The following is a 15,884-nucleotide window of genomic DNA, read 5'->3' as shown; positions in this document are numbered from 1 at the left end:
TTTGGAGGGATATGGGCCAGGTGCTGGCAGGTGGGACTAGATTGTGTTGGGATGGCATGGACGAGTTGGATGGAAGGCTCTATTTCCATGCTGCATATCTCTATGACTCTATGACACTGTGACACTGCCACCTTTAGTGATCTGTGGGTGTGCACACCCAGATCCCTCTACATATTAATACTCCGAAGGGTTCTGCCATTCACTATATAATTGCCAGCTGTATTTGACCTTTCAAAATGCATCACCTCACATTAAACTCCATCTGCAATTTTTCTGCCCATGCCTCCAACTGATCTATGTTCTGTTGTATCCTCTGACAATCCTCCTCATTATCCGCAACTCCACCAATCTTTGTATCGTCCCAATCTTTGTATCTTCCACAAACATACTAATTAGACTCGTCACATTTTCCTCCAAATTATTTATAAAAGCCATGAACAGTAGAGGTCTCAGCTCTGATCCCTGTGGAACACCACTAGTCATAGCCCTCCATTCTGAAAAGCATCCTCCACCATCCCCTCTGTCTCCTATGATTGAGTCAGTTCTAAATTGGAAAATCCATCTGGCCAGCTCACACCGATACCATGTGACTTCACCTTTTGTACCAGTCTGCCATGAGGGGCCTTGTCAAAGGTTTTACTGAAGTCCATGTAGACAGCATCAACTGGTTTTCCCTCATCAATCATCTTCATCATCTCCTCAAAAAACGTGGTCAAGTTAGGAAGGCACAACCTCTCCCTCATAAAACTATGCTGTCTGTCACTAATGAATCCATTTTCTTCTAAATGCAAATAGATCTTGTCCGTGTGAATATTTTCCAATCATTTCCCTAACACTGACATAAGGCTCACAGCTCTGTAATTCCCAGGATTATCCCTGCTACCCTCCTTCAACAATGGGACAACATCAGCTATTCTCCAGGCCTCTGGGACCTCACCTGTGGCCAGAGAGAATACAAAGATGTCTGTCAATGCTGCAGCAATTTGTTCTCTTGTCTCCCTCAATATTCTGGGATCAATCCCATCAGGGACTTATTTACCTTAATACTTTTTAAGACACACAGAATGCTTCCGTGACTGTGTTTAACCTCATGAGGTTTCATGGGGTCTGGCATCAATGCTGAGCACTTCCAGAGTACAGCCCTCTTGACTGTATCCCACGGGGCTGTTCCCTCACCTGGCTCTGTCCTGCCAGTGGGACAGGACCTGCCCTGAGATGGTCATTGTGTTGTCTGGAACATTGTCTGTAAAGTGGGATTCTGTGAGTGTGGCTATGTTCGTGGATATGTCTGTGAGGAATGTACTGCAGGTCAGTTTTAAGTGTATTACAAGAAAGAGTTAACACCTCTTTATTTCTTTGAATTTTAAAATCAAGCAGAACTAAATTGTTTTTCTCAGTTGAAGATAATTTAGTTTTCGTTTGCTTCAATATTCAGAGTACACACCCGATTATTTCTCAATTCAGTAACTGCAGTAACCAGCTGAGTCACCTTCCCAACACACTGCCCGACCAAATACATTGAAAACGGCTTCGGAAAGGCCTGAATTCAAATATAGTGCTGCTGCACCTCACTGTCCCTCCAATAAAGTGAGTCAATGATGGGTTCTGAAATCTGTCCAGAGAGCTTCCAAACTGGGTCCAGGCAGTTATTCAAATATCCCCTCACTACAGGCAATTCAGAACTATCTCAGAGAGGGTGCAGAATATTCCCAAAGGGGAGAGGGACCAGCAGAATGTTGCTGTACACATTGGAACCCATGATACAGGATGGGAAAAGGACGAGGTTCTGAGGAGAGAAAATAGGAATTTAGGCAGGAACTTCAAAAGTCGATCCCGGAGGATAGTTGTCGGAGGGGGATGAGGGTGTGAGTCCTTTTAGGGTAGAGAATACGGGAAAGAATATCAGGCTTATATGATTTAACCAAATCAGAAATTATAGATGTACTTAATAAAAGCAGAGGGCTCAGTAAACGGATTCCCGAGACTGGGTTTTGAGATTTCACTCCCTATTGCCGGTCTCCTCCCTCATTCATTCCATTTCACGGAGGCGCGATTTGACAGTAACTTTCTTAAAGGGGACAGGGACCCCATTCAATCTGTATCTAACAGGTCCGTGCTGATGGAGACAACTTGTTTGATGTCCTGCAAGCTGTTCAAGTCCCGGTAGATGGTTCTGAGGGGGATTAGTATTCTCATCTTTTCATAGTTTCGGGTGAGATAGTGCGCTGGGGAGTGGGGAGACCACAGTTTGATGAATGACTGAATGAAATGCGGAAGGAGTAAATATCGAGTGGGTTGGCAAATAAAGGGACCTTAATATAAAAATAAAGAAATATATAGTACAATATCTCACACAACCATAGAATATGGTAGTACATGTCTCTGGTGTTACATGTCGACATAAATTGTTGGTACATGTCAAAAATCACATAGCACCAGGTTATAGTCCAACAGGTTTAATTGGAAGCACACTAGCTTTCCGAGCGACGCTCCTTCATCAGATGATTATGAAGGGCTCGATCGTAACACAGAATTTATAGCAAAAATTAATTACACTGCAAATTTTTGCTATAAATTCTGTGTTACGATTGAGCCCTCCACAATCACCTGATGAAGGAATGTCGTTCCGAAAGCTAGTGTGCTTCCAATTAAACCTGTTGGACTATAACCTGGTGCTGTGTGACTTTTAACTTTGTACACCCCAGTCCAACACCGGCATTTCCAAATCATTGGTACATGTCGGTACAAATGATGTCGGGAAGAAGAGGAGGAACATACTACAGAGGAACTTCGGAGAACTAGGAAGAAAGCTGAAAAGCAGGACGTCCAAGGTGGTTATCTCCGGTTTGCTTCCAGTTCCTCGGGCTGGTAAGGCCAGAAACAGGGAGATAATGGACTTGAACGTGTGGCTGGGGAACTGGTGCCGGAAGCAAGGATTTAAATTCTTGGATCACTGGGGTATGTTTTGTGGTAAGCATAAATTCTAGAAGAGAGATGGTTTGCACCTTAATAGGTTAGGGACCAGCATTCTGGCAGGCAGGTTTGCTACTGCAGCATGACTAATTTAAACTAAGTGGGGTTGGGGGGGGGGGGGGGGGGGGGGGGACAAACTAGATGCTTCAGAAGGAAATTGAAGGAAAAGTTAGAACAAGGGAAGTTAAGAAAGACAACTGTATCAATGAAGCAGAAAACTCAAAAAGGGATCATGCTGTAAGGCTGAGTGAAATAGGAGTTGATGGGACAGGTGAGGGCAGTAACAAATTAAAAATAGGATGGGTGAGCATGAGGATCTTTTGGAAATTGGCAGATACGATATTGTGGGGATAATTGAGACATAGCTTCAAGTGGACAGGGACTGGGAAATGAATATTCAAGGCTACAAGTGCTTTTGTAATGACAGACTGACGGGCAGAGGGGGGTGGGGTGGCTATGTTGGTAAGGGATGATATTCAGTCCCTTGCACGGGGGTCCTAGAATCAGGGGATGTAGAGTCAGTGTGGATAGAGCTGAGAAATTCTAAGGATAAAAAGACCCTCTTGGGAGTTATCTACAGGCCCCCAAACAGTAGTCTGGATGTCGGATGTAAATTGAATCAGGAGTTGAAATTGGCCTGTCGCAAGGATGTTGCTACAGTTGTAATGGGGGATTTCAACATGCAGGTTGACAGGGAAATTCAGGATGGTATTGGACCTCAAGAAAGAGACTTTGTGGAGTGCCTCAGAGATGGATTCTTAGAACAGCTTGTGCTGGAGCCTACCAGGGAGAAGGCAATTCTGGATCTGGTATTGTGCAACGAACCAGAATTGGTCAGGGACCTCGAAGTGAAGGAGCCATTGGGACATTGTGACCATAATACAATAAGCTTCAATCTGCAATTTGAGAGGGAGAGAGTACAATCGGAAGTGACAATATTTCTGTTGAATAAAGGGAACTGTGGAGCTATGAGGGAGGAGCTGGCCAAAGTTCAATGGTGCAATACCTTAGCAGGGATGACAGTGGAGGAACAATAGCAGATATTTCTGTATATAATGCAGAAGATGCAGGATCAGTTCATTCCAAAAAGGAATCTCCCTGAGGTAACAGTGGCTGAAGTATCTGAACTTAAGGGAATTTATATTTGCCAGGAATTGGTGTTGGAGAGACTGTTAGGTCTGAAGGTTGATAAGTCCCCGGGGCCTGATGGTCTACAATCCAGGGTACTAAAGGAGGTGGCTCGGGAAATCGTGGATACATTGGTGATTATTTTCCTGAGTTCCATAGATTCAGGATCAGTTCCTGTGGATTGGAGGGTGGCTAATGTTGTACTACTTTTTAAGAAAGGTGGGAGAGAGAAAGCAGGAAATTATAGACCAGTTAGTCTGACCTCAGTGATGGGAAAGATGCTGGAGTCTATTATAAAGGATGAAATTGCAGCACATCTGGATAGTAGAAACAGGATAGGTCAGATTCAGCATAGATTTATGAAGGGGAAATCATGCTTGACTAATCTTCTGGAATTTTTTGAGGATGTAACTCTGAAGATGGACGAGGGAGATCCAGTAGATGTAGTGTACCTGGACTTTCAGAAAGCTTTGATAAAGTCACATATAGGAGGTTAATGAGCAAAATTAGGGCGTTTGGCATTGGGGGCAAAGTACTAACTTGGATTGAAAGTTGGTCGGCTGACAGGAAACAAAGCATAGTGATAAATGGCTCCAGTTTGGAATGGCAGGCAGTGACTAGTGGGGTACTGCAGGGATCAGTGCTGGGACCGCAGCTTTTTACAATATATGTTAATGATATAGAAGATGGTATTAGTAATAACATTAGCAAATTTGCTGATAATACTAAGCTGGGTGGCAGGAAGAAATGTGAGGAGGATGTTAGGAGATTACAGGGTGACCTGGACAAGGTAGGTGAATGGTCAGATGCATGGCAGATACAGTTTAATGTAGATAAATGTATAGTTATCCACTTTGATGGCTAGAACAGGAAGACAGATTACTACCTCTTTGCTTCTGTACTCAATCCCTCTTGTCATGAAGGCCAGCATACTATTAGCATTCTTCATTACCTGCTGTACCTGCATGCTAGAACAGGAAGGCAGATTACTACCTCTTTGCTTCTATACTCAATCCCTCTTGTTATGAAGGCCAGCATACTATTAGCCTTCTAAAAAACAAACAAAACAAAAGAAAATGGTGACAGAGATAAGAAAGTGAGGTACTTTGTCATGTCCCCCTTCACTGTTTACAGGATGCACATTTATTCTCAGATTCTGAATGAAGTCTGTCTGTTTTCTCATCATTAACTCTCGCATAGCCAGTTATTCTCAGTTTTAAAGGATCTTGTTTCAGCAAACGGACCTGGAGTTAAGCAACCAATTCCTTGGATTTACAGAAATTCGGTTCCAGCCCAGTTTCAGTGGGAAGACACAGGGAAATGTCCTCTGGCTGTTGGTGTGATGGACCCTTCCTCTCAGATCCTGAGAACTTCGCATGAAACAAAGAGTCTGTCACTGACGAGCAATCTTTGTGCACATTACGTGTCTCCCACATGTGCACAGGACATGACAGAGACAGTTTGTGGTGAAGAGGCTGGAGGATACAGAGAGAGGGAGGGATGGAGGTGTAGGAAGAGATTACAGAGATAGGGAAGGGGGGCAGGGTCTGGAGGTAGTTACAGTGATAAGGTGGTGTTTCGGGGCAGGATGACGTCACAGAAACGTGGAGGAGTGCAGGTCCTGGAGAAGGTTATATAGATAGGGAAGCATGTTATTAATCCTGATCATCTAGCACTCCCTACACTTACAATCCTTGTCCTTCATCCTAACAGGAAATACTGTCCCTGAACTCTCACGACTCATTTTCAAAGACTTCCCATTTTCCAGCCCTCCTTTTACTTGTGAACATCTGCCCCAATCAACTTTTGAAAAGTCTTGTCTAATACCATCAAAACTGCCCTCCTCCAATTTAGAACCTCAACCTGAGCTACAAGTCTTCTCAAAATTTGGTAAATCCCTGGTGGTGGGGTCTGTTTGTCGGTGGCAGAAATGGGAGAGGTTGAGGATGTTGTATCCGAGGATGGTGGAGTACAAGGTGAGGACCGAGGGGGTTCTCTCCTTGTTGCGTTTGGAGACATGGAGTTCAAGGGCTGGGGTGTGGGAAGTGCAGGAGATGCACTGGAGGGCATCATCGAGCACGTGGGAGAGGAAACTGTGGTTCTTAAAGAAGGAGGCCATCTGGGATGTTCAATGGTGGAATTGGTCCTCCTGGGAGCGGATGCGGCTGAGGTGGAGGAATTGGGAATCAGGGAAGGTGTTTTTATAGAAGTGGGGTGGGAGGAGGTGTAGTCCAGGTAGCTGTGGGAGTCACTGGGTTTGAGGTAGATGTCCGTGTTGAGTCTGTCACCGGAAATGGCGATGGAGAGGCCCAGGAAGGAGAAAGGGGAAAGATCCCTTCCTAACATGGTGCCATTATTCAAGAAACGTGGGAGGGAAAAGCCAAGGAACTATGGACTGGTGAACCTGTTGTCAGTGGTGGGTGAGTTTTGTGGAAAAAAACTCAGTTAGAAAAGTAGATGAAGAAGGATCTTGAGCTTGTGGAGAGGCCCGAATAGGGACGGCTCGGGAGAGGTTTTTGTATCCGGACAGTGAAAGCTGAATGTTGGATTATTTGAGTAGGAATTGTTTTTTTCATTTGTTCAGTTAAGTTTTTGATTTCTTTTTAATATTTATTTTAAAAAATTTTTTTGCATGCTTCATATTAAATAAGGAAGGGAAAATAGTTCCATTTAATAAATAAGGTGCTGTTGAGAGCTTCTTCTTTGTAGGATTAATGTTACTGATGGCCTGTAAGAGATATTGAGTGTGATGACTCGTACATATAGTGAAGTGATTACACAGCAGGATCATTCAGATCGATAACTGTCCATCAGGAAGGGTATGAAGGTGGTTTAGAAATCTCCTGTGGCTATTCCTCTCTCAGACAAATATTCCATTTTGGGGATTGTTGAATGAAAAAAATAGAAGTGGTCAACAGATCATGGGCACTAACAATGAATTTTATGTTAAATGGGCTTGTCAAGATCGAAAAGATTAATTGTTTTCGGGAACTCTCCTGCGAGGGGCACAGACAGGAGATTCTGCGGTAGTGAGTGTGAATCTAGGAGAGTACTTTGCTTTTCTGATGCCAGGGTAAAGGATTTCAAAACATTTGAAGCAGATTGTCAAAGTGGAGAGTGAGAAGCTGGAAATTGTTGTATACATCGATAGGAATGACATAGTCAGGGAAAGGGTTAAGGCTTTACAGAGTGAGTATAACTGGTTAAGTATCAGGTTCATAAACAGAATATGAAAAGTAATAATTTCTGGTTTACTTCTGGTGCCAAGTTCTAATGAGGGAAGGAATAAAAGGACAGGGCAGATAAATCAATGGTTGACGAGGTGCTGCAATGTGCAGGGAGTCGCTTTCTTGGAACATTGGGATCTCTTCTGGGACACAAAAGACCTGTTTAAAAGGATGGGTTTCACCTGAACGAGACCAATATCCCGGTGGGGAGATTTGCTCGCTCTATTTCAGGAGTGTGTAAGATTTGAGAGAGGTGGGGCTGGGGCTTTCTAAACAACAGTGAAAATAGAAAGAAAGATGACAATGATTCAGAATCAGAAAACAGCACGTTATTGAGAAAAGACAAGAACAAGTCAGAGAACAAAGGAACACTGAACACTTAAACTGCATTTATTTCAATGCAAGAAGTCTCATGGATAAGGCCGATGAACTTAGGGCATGTAAGGGAACATGGGCCTGGGATATCATTGCTATCACAGAAACATGGCTGAGGAATGGAAAAGACTGGCAGCTCGATGTTGTGGCTTTTAGATGGTACAGGAAGGACAGAAAGAGGCAAGGCAGGGGAAGGACTGGCATTTTTGATTAAGGAAAATATTATGACTGTAATTAGGAAAGATATTTCTGAGGGAACATTTAGTGAAAATATATGGGATGAAATTAGAAATAAGAAAGGGATGATCACCTTAATGGGATTGTACTATTGGCTCCCCAATAGTCAGAGGCAATTGAGAAGCAAAAATGTCGAGAGATCTCAAATATATGAAAGAATAACAAGTTTGTAATAGTATGGGATTTTAATTTTCCAAATGCTGTCTTAGACTGCCATGGTGTTAAAGGTTGTGATGGTGAAGAATTTGTTCAATTGCAAGAAAATGTTCTTTTATCAATATATAAATTTTCCAACGAGAGACAGATCAAAACTTGATCTTCTCTTGGGAAATAAGGCAGGGCAAGTGACTGAGGTGTGAGTCAGGGAACACTTTTGGACCAGTAATCATTATCCTAGTAATTTTAAAATAGTTATGTAAAAGGATAAAAGGTAAAGTTCTTAATTGGGGCAAGGCAAATGGTATGAAAGGATATGAAACAAGACCTTTCAAAAGTTGATTGGAGCAGACTGATCACAGGGAAAAGGAGGACTGACAAGTGGGAGGCCTTCCAAAGTGTGACAACCAGAGTTCAGAAACATTCTGTTCCTGTTAGAGTGAAAGGCAAGGCTGGTAAGGTTAGGGAACAATGGATGAATAAAGATGTTGAAGTTCAAGTCAAGAATAAAAAATAACCATCTATTAGAGAGACAATTGGGATCAACTGAATGTCCTGAAGAGTGTAAAGAGTGTAGGGCCATTCTTTAGAAGGAAATGAGGAAGGCAAAGAGGGGACAGGGCCTTGGCAAGTAAGGTTAAAGATAATTCAAAGAGATTCTGTAAATACATTGTTTGACGGAGAGAGGTTAGAATCCCTTAAAGACTAACGAGGTTGTCTTTGTGTTGAACCTCAAGAGATGGGAGAGATATAAATGAATATTTCGAATCAGTTTTTACTGTGAGAAAGAAATGGAGGTGAGAGTAATCATGAAATAGACATTGATGTTTTGGAAACAGTTCACAGTCCAGAAGAGGAAGTGCTGGAGATCTTAAAAAATATAAAGGCAGATAAACTTCCAGGACCTGATCAAGTGTTTCCCAGGAACTTTTGGAAGTGAGGGAGAAAATTGCAGGGCCCCTAGTAGAACTATTTGTATCATCTACAAACATGGGTGAAGAATTGGAGGACGGGGGTGTGGCTAAAATGTCATTGTTTAAGAAGGGATGTGAGGAGAAGCCTGGGAACGTTCGACCTGTGAGTCTGACTTCGGTGATGGGTAGGTTTTTAGAGATGATTCTGAAAGATAGAATTTACAGAGATTGGAGAGGAAAGAATTGATTCGAAATGGTGAGTATGGTTTAGTGTGAGGAAAATCATGTCTCACACACTTGACTGGGTTTGTTTTGAGAAGTAACCAAAATGATTGATGAGGACAGAGAAGTTGATACTGTTTGTTTAGCTTTGTGTAAAGCTTTTGATGAGGCTCTGCATGGTAGACTAATTAGTAAAGTTAGATCACATGGGATTCAGGGTGGGCTTGCCTATTGGATATATAATTGGCTTTACAGTAGAAGACAGCAGGTGGTGGTGGATCATTGTTTTTCAGATGTCGGCCTGTGATCGGCAGTGTTTCACAATGATCGGTACTAGCTCCACTTCGGTCTGTCATGTATATGAAGGATTTGGATGACAATATAGGAGGCATGGTTAGTAAGTTTGTGGATGACACCAAAATGGTAAAATGGCCAGTGAAGAAGGTTAGGAGAAAGTGAGGACTGCAGATGCTGGAGATCAGAGCTGAAAATGTGTTGCTGGAAAAGCGCAGCAGGTCAGACAGCATCCAAGGAGCAGGAGAATCGACGTTTCGGGCATGAGCCCTTCTTCAGGAAGAAGGTTACCCAAGATTGCAAAGAGATATTGATCGATTGGGTTAAAGGGTTGAGGATTGGCAGATGGATTTTAACTTGGATAAAGTTGTGGTATTGCATTGTGGTAATACAAGTAAGGAAAGGACTTAATGGTAGGGCCCTGGGTAGCGTTGTAGCGCAGAGAGACCTCAGGGTTCAGGGACATAATACTTTGAAATTTGCATCATAGGCAGACAGGGTGGTTAAGAAGGTAATGAGCATGCTTGTCTTCATTGCTCAGAACTTTGAGGATCGGAGTTCTGACATTATATTGAATTTGTACAAGACAGTGATGAGGCCTCTCCTGGATTAATGTGTGCAATTCTCATCGCCCTGTTATAGGAAGGATATTATTAAACTGGAGAGGGTTCAGGAAAGATTTACCAAGATGTTGGCAGGAATGAAGGGTTTGAGATATAAAAATTGGGCTGTTGCATTGGAGGGTGAGGGATGATCTTATTGATGTTTATAAAATTATGAGGGGTATAGATAAGGTGAATGACAAGTGTCATTTCCCTTGGGTGCGGGAGTTCAAACCTGGGGGGGTGTATTTTTAAGGTGAGAGGAGAAAGATTGAAAAAGGAGATGAGGGGCAGGATTTTTAGTAGTTCATGTGTGGAATGCACTACCAGAGGAAGTGGTGGATGCAGGTACAGTTACAGTGTTTAAAATACATTTGGATAAGTTCATGAATTGGAAAGGTTTTGAGGGATATGGGCCAAGCGCAGGCAGTTGGGAATAGTTTAGTTTTGAAACATGGTCGGTGTGGCCGGGTTGGTCCGAAGGGTCTGTCTCCGTGCTGCATGACTCAATGACTCCATGAAATTATGGTATGCAGTCAAAAGACATGTCAGTCTCTTCACATGCTCACTTTGTCCTCCAGACCAGGACCTGGGACACAGCAGGGAGAAGGGTATTGTTGATGGATGGAGATACCGAGGGGCTTTTATATACAGTGGGTGTATAGTGGAGAAACTACAGAGGGGCAGTTTGGAGTAGATGAAACTGCACAGGGGAGGGCAATTAGACAGGAGCCACGGAGGGGGACAGGGGCCATGGAGGGGGACAGGGGCTAAATTTGTGTTGGGGAGAGGTTGTTCAAAATTGAAGGGGGGTGCTGATTCAGGATTGGAAGGCAGAAATAGGGAAGAAAAGGAAGGGAAAGAAAGAGAGAGAAAAAAATGAGAGAAGAAGAAAGAGCAAGAGAGTGAGAATGAACACAGAAAAAGGTAGAAAGAAGAGGCAGGAGAGAAAACTACAAAAGAAGAGGCTATCAGTAAGATAGATAGAGAGAGAGAGAGAGAGAGATAGTGTGAGAGAGAAGGTTGAGAGGGAAAGAGTGATGTAGAGTGATCCAGACAGAGGCAAAGAGAGAGACAGAGGCAAAGGGAGAGATTGAGTGAGAGAAAAGAGGCAAAATCAGATAGATGCAAACAGGTGATAAGGAAAGAGGTGATATTCACCATTCTGGTTGGTCTAAGCTCTCTGGATGGTCACTCTCACACTCACTCTCTCCCACTGAGGACTGAATCTGCTCCAGGGGCTTGCTTTCGAGATTCAACCATTCCCCACACTCTGTCACACAGAGACAGACAGAAACCCACAGATACACACTCACTGCTCAGTGCACACGGTGAGAGGGACAATGGCTGCCAGAACCCATTCGACATATCCCCAAGTCTCTCACTCAAAGCCCCTCTCTGCCCAAGTCCCAGCCCATCCAGTCAGCTCCTATCTCCCTCTACCCGGGACATATCTCCCCCAGGGATGGAGCACGGCTAGAGTCACCTCAGTGGAATTAGAGGGGCGAAGGAAGGAGGGAGGGAGGGAGGGAGTGTGAGATTATGCAGCAGGTAAACAGTTTCATCCAATCTGCCTCTGAACAAGGAGACTAAAAGAAACATAATCCAATGAATAACCAACATTAAAGAAATATAAAACATGCAACAACCAGAGAAGTATGAAGCTGGCAGATGTGGCAAAGAGTACAATCACAGAATTCTTCCTGCTCTCTTCCTTTGGATCATTCTGTGTTTTTCTCTGACCTCTCAGTTCCTTCTGCACCTTAATGGCCTCGAAGATGTGTCTGACAGTCAGAATGTTGATAAAGAGAATAAAAGAAAATGGGAACATTGGTGTTAAAAAAAGTCTGAAAATATTTAAAACTTGTCCACCAAGGGTCATAAAGGTAACTTTACATGACACAACAGTATCACCTAACATTGTTGTTCATCTTTCCAGGTTTGTGCATGAAGAAGTTGGGAATGTTCTTGAAACAAAAGAAGATGCAGATTGTTGCTAGAACCCTCATTGCAGTTTTCCCTGTGCAATACTTAGTTTTCATCTCATGTTAACAAATGGCAACAAATTGATCAAAGTAAATAGCAATGGTGACCCATGTAGAACAATCAAAGGTCAAATGGATGAGGAAATAGAGAACACCACAAACAGGAGTGATTTGCAGAAAACACAGTGGATGATAATAACGTTGAAATTGGTGAAGGATGAGATAAAAAAAACGATGAACAGTAGATCTGACACTGTCATGGCCACCAGATAGCGAGTGCTGCATGGAGAAAGGCCACATTTGCACCGAGCTAAGATTGTAATCTCTGCTAGACTTACTGTAAGAGAAAGGAAAAAAAAGAGACTTGAAGTTGTTACTCAAACATTCTCTGTGCCTGAGCCCAGACTGTAGGTAATGACACAAAGATTATGGTTGTTCCATGTCATATGAATTTTAAAGAATCTGAACCACAGCAGCAAACTCTCTGTAAATGAATCATTTGCACATTTAAAGGACATAGGAACAACATGATTAGATTAGATTAGATTAGATTAGATTACAGTGTGGAAACATGAGCAGCAGATTACTCACAGAAACACGGTCATATACTCAAGGTGGTTTTGGGTCAACAGCAGTCGATTTCACCTGCTTTTCAGGTTACTCTGACTGGCTGGCATTACCCATTAGCCCACAGCACCCACACAAAGATACCTGGGATCAGGAAAACAAGGAATAGGACACACCTAATATGGACATTGATCGCAAAATTTCTGTATTTGGTTTTGGAGTCTCCATAGTTCAATTTGCCACCAGACTTCTTTTCCCACACTGTATGAACTACAGCTCAGGGCATTGAATCACCCCACAGTATCCAGGAAGGGATGGTCGCTATGATATGGATGAGCAAATGATAGGGCATTGAGTCCCTTTCTCATGAAGGTATTCAGCAGTGGATCCATCATCATGTGCCAGATCGGATATCCACCTCAATCAGAAAAACTTCAACATTTGATACGACTCCTTCTATCTGTCCAAGATGGAACAGCACAGGCCTCACACAAATAAAATCTGAATCCCCACAACACTGGTCATGGTAACGCTCTGGTTTAGAAAGCAGACGTTTTATCTGGGTTGAAGCAAAGCTTGCTGCCTGATATCCAGGCTCATGCTCCCAAGCTGTAAGAAGAAAGAGGGTGGTGGTTGATGGGAAATGTTTATCGGGGGGTTACTGTTGGTGTACTGCAAGGATTTGTTTTGGGTCTACTGCTGTTTGTCATTTTTATAAAAGACGTGGATGAGGCTATAGAAGGATGTGTTTGCTAAATTTGCGGATGACACGAAGGTCAGTGGAGTTGTAGGTAGTGTGAAAAGATGCTGCAGGTTACATAGGTGAGCTGCAGAGCTGGAAAATAGAGTTTAATGCAGAAAAGTGTGAAGTGATTCACTTTGGAAGGAGGTACAGGAATACGGAGTACTGGGTTAATGGCAAGATTCTTGGTAGTGTGGTGAGCAAAGAGATCTCAGTGTCTTAGATTACTGACAGTGTGGAAACAGGCCCTTCAGCCCAACAAGTCCACACAGGGCCACCGAAGCGCAATCCACCCGGACCCATTCCCCTACATTTATCCCTTCACCTAACACTATGGGCAATTTAGCATGGAGAAAGTGAGGACTGCCGATGTTGGAGCTGAAGAAGCGCAGCAGGTCAGGCAGCATCAAAATCGACATTTCGGGGTTAAGCCCTTCTTCAGGCAATTTAGCGTGGCCAATTCACCTAACCGGCACATTCTTAGACTGTGGGAGGAAACCCAGGGAGAATGTGTAAACTCCACACAGTCAGTCGCCAGAGGTGGGAATTGAACCCAGGCCTCTGGTGCTGTGAGGCAGCAGTGCTAACCACTGCGCCACTGTGTCACCATATCACCATGTCTATACACATAGATCCCAGAAACTTGCGACCCATGCTGATAGGGTTATTAAGAAGGTGTACAGTGTGTTAGCTACTATTAGTAGAGGGATTGAGCTTTGGAGCCATGAGGTCATGTTGCAGCTGTACAAAACACTGGTGCAGTCGCACTTGAAATGTGGTACAGTTCTGGTCGCCATATTATAGGAAGGATGTGGAAGCATTGAAAAGGGTGCAGAGGAGATTTCCCAGGAAGTTGCCTGGTATGGAGGGAAGGACATATAAGGAAAGGCTCAGGGACTTGAAGCTGTTTTTTGTTAGAGAGAAGAAGGTTGAGAGGTGACTTTATAGAAACATACAAGATGATCAGAGGATTAGATAGGGTGGGCAGTGAGAGCCCTTTTCCTCAGATGGAGATGGCTAGCATGAGGGGACAGAGCTTTAAATTGAGGGGTGATAAATAGAGGACAGATGTCAGAGGTAGTTTCCTTCCTCAGAGAGTAGTAAGGGCATGGAATGCCCTACCTGCAACAGTAGTAGACTTGCCAACTTTGACAGCATTTAAATGGTCATTGGATAAACATATGGATGATAACGAAGTCATGTAGGTTAGATGGGCTTGAAATTGGTTTCACAAGTCGACGCAACATCGAGGGCCGAAGGGCCTGGACTGCGCTGTCATGTTCTATGTTCTATGTTCCAGGCCTAGGCTGACAAATGGCAATTAACATGCGTGCCACACAAATACAAAACAATTATCACCTCCAAGAAGAGATCACATCGATAACGCCGTGTGACATTCAAGGTTTTGCTGTTGCTGAATCCCCCACAATCAACAAGCTGGGAGTTCCCATTGAGCTGAAAATGAAATGGATTTACAATGTAAGTACTGTGGCTCCAAGAGCAGCTCAGGGGGCAGGAACACTGCAGTGAGGGATGTACCTCATGGCTCCAAAAGCCTCTCCACCATCTCCAAGGCACACGTCAGGAGTGTGATGGAATACTCCCCACTTGCCTGGATGGAAATATCTCCAAGATCCCTCAAGAAATGGGATCCCAGCATGACCAAGCAGCCATATAAAAGCACAATGTTGCAGACACTCAAAATCCCAAATGAAATCAGAAAGTGCTGGAGAAATTCAGCAAATCTGGCAACAACTGTGGAGAGAAATAGAGAGTTAACCTTTTTAGTCTAAGACTTCTTCAGAACAGTGCTGATCAGGAGTCATGTCAGACTAGAAACATTCATTCACTTTCTCTCTTCACAGGTACACCAGGCCTGCTGAGTTTCTCCAACATTTTCTCTTCTACGACAAAGTAACCAGTTTGATTAGCACCGTATTTACAAACATTCAGTCCATCCACCACCAGCGTTCAGTAGCAGCACTGAGTATCATTGACAATACACACTGCAGAGACTCACCAATGCTCCGTAGACATCATCTTCAACATCTATGACCACTACCTTCCTAAAGACAAAGACGCATGAGACCACCATGACCTGCATGTTCCCTTCCAAGCCATTCACCATCCTGACTTGGGTATATATTCCTTCAGTAAAGTCCCTGAAGTCCCAGTGGACCATAGGACTGCTCTCTCATTAGTGAGAAACAACTGGCCGTGAGTTTAACCTGAGGGTCACCGTGCCTCAGGGGAACGGTGAGGTTGGGAAGGTAGGACCTTCATGATGATCTCAGCCAGTGTGGGGATTGAACTTGTGCTGTTAACATAGAACATACTATAATACAGCATAGTACAGGCCCTTCAGCCCTCGATGTTGTGCCGACCATTTATCTGACTCTATTGTCCTCTCCTCTATGTGCCTATCCAAGAGTCGCTTAAATTGCACAAAATACGGAGGCATG

The 15,884-nt window shown here is 43.5% G+C and overlaps 1 pseudogene; it reads right to left on the bottom strand.

Moving 5' to 3' along the window:
* LOC148133971 (beta-1,3-galactosyl-O-glycosyl-glycoprotein beta-1,6-N-acetylglucosaminyltransferase 3-like) overlaps positions 1-15,550 on the bottom strand; it is a 41,473-nt pseudogene extending 25,923 nt beyond the window's left edge.
* Positions 15,551-15,884: the final 334 nt, after the last annotated feature.

This window comes from Chiloscyllium plagiosum, unplaced genomic scaffold (assembly GCF_037043375.1).
Source record: "Chiloscyllium plagiosum isolate Xiang-an unplaced genomic scaffold, Cpla_swu_hap1 HiC_scaffold_151, whole genome shotgun sequence".
In the NCBI taxonomy this organism is placed as follows: Eukaryota; Metazoa; Chordata; class Chondrichthyes; order Orectolobiformes; family Hemiscylliidae; genus Chiloscyllium; species Chiloscyllium plagiosum.
Note: the sequence above shows the minus strand (reverse complement) of the source record. Positions and strands in the feature narration are given on the sequence as shown.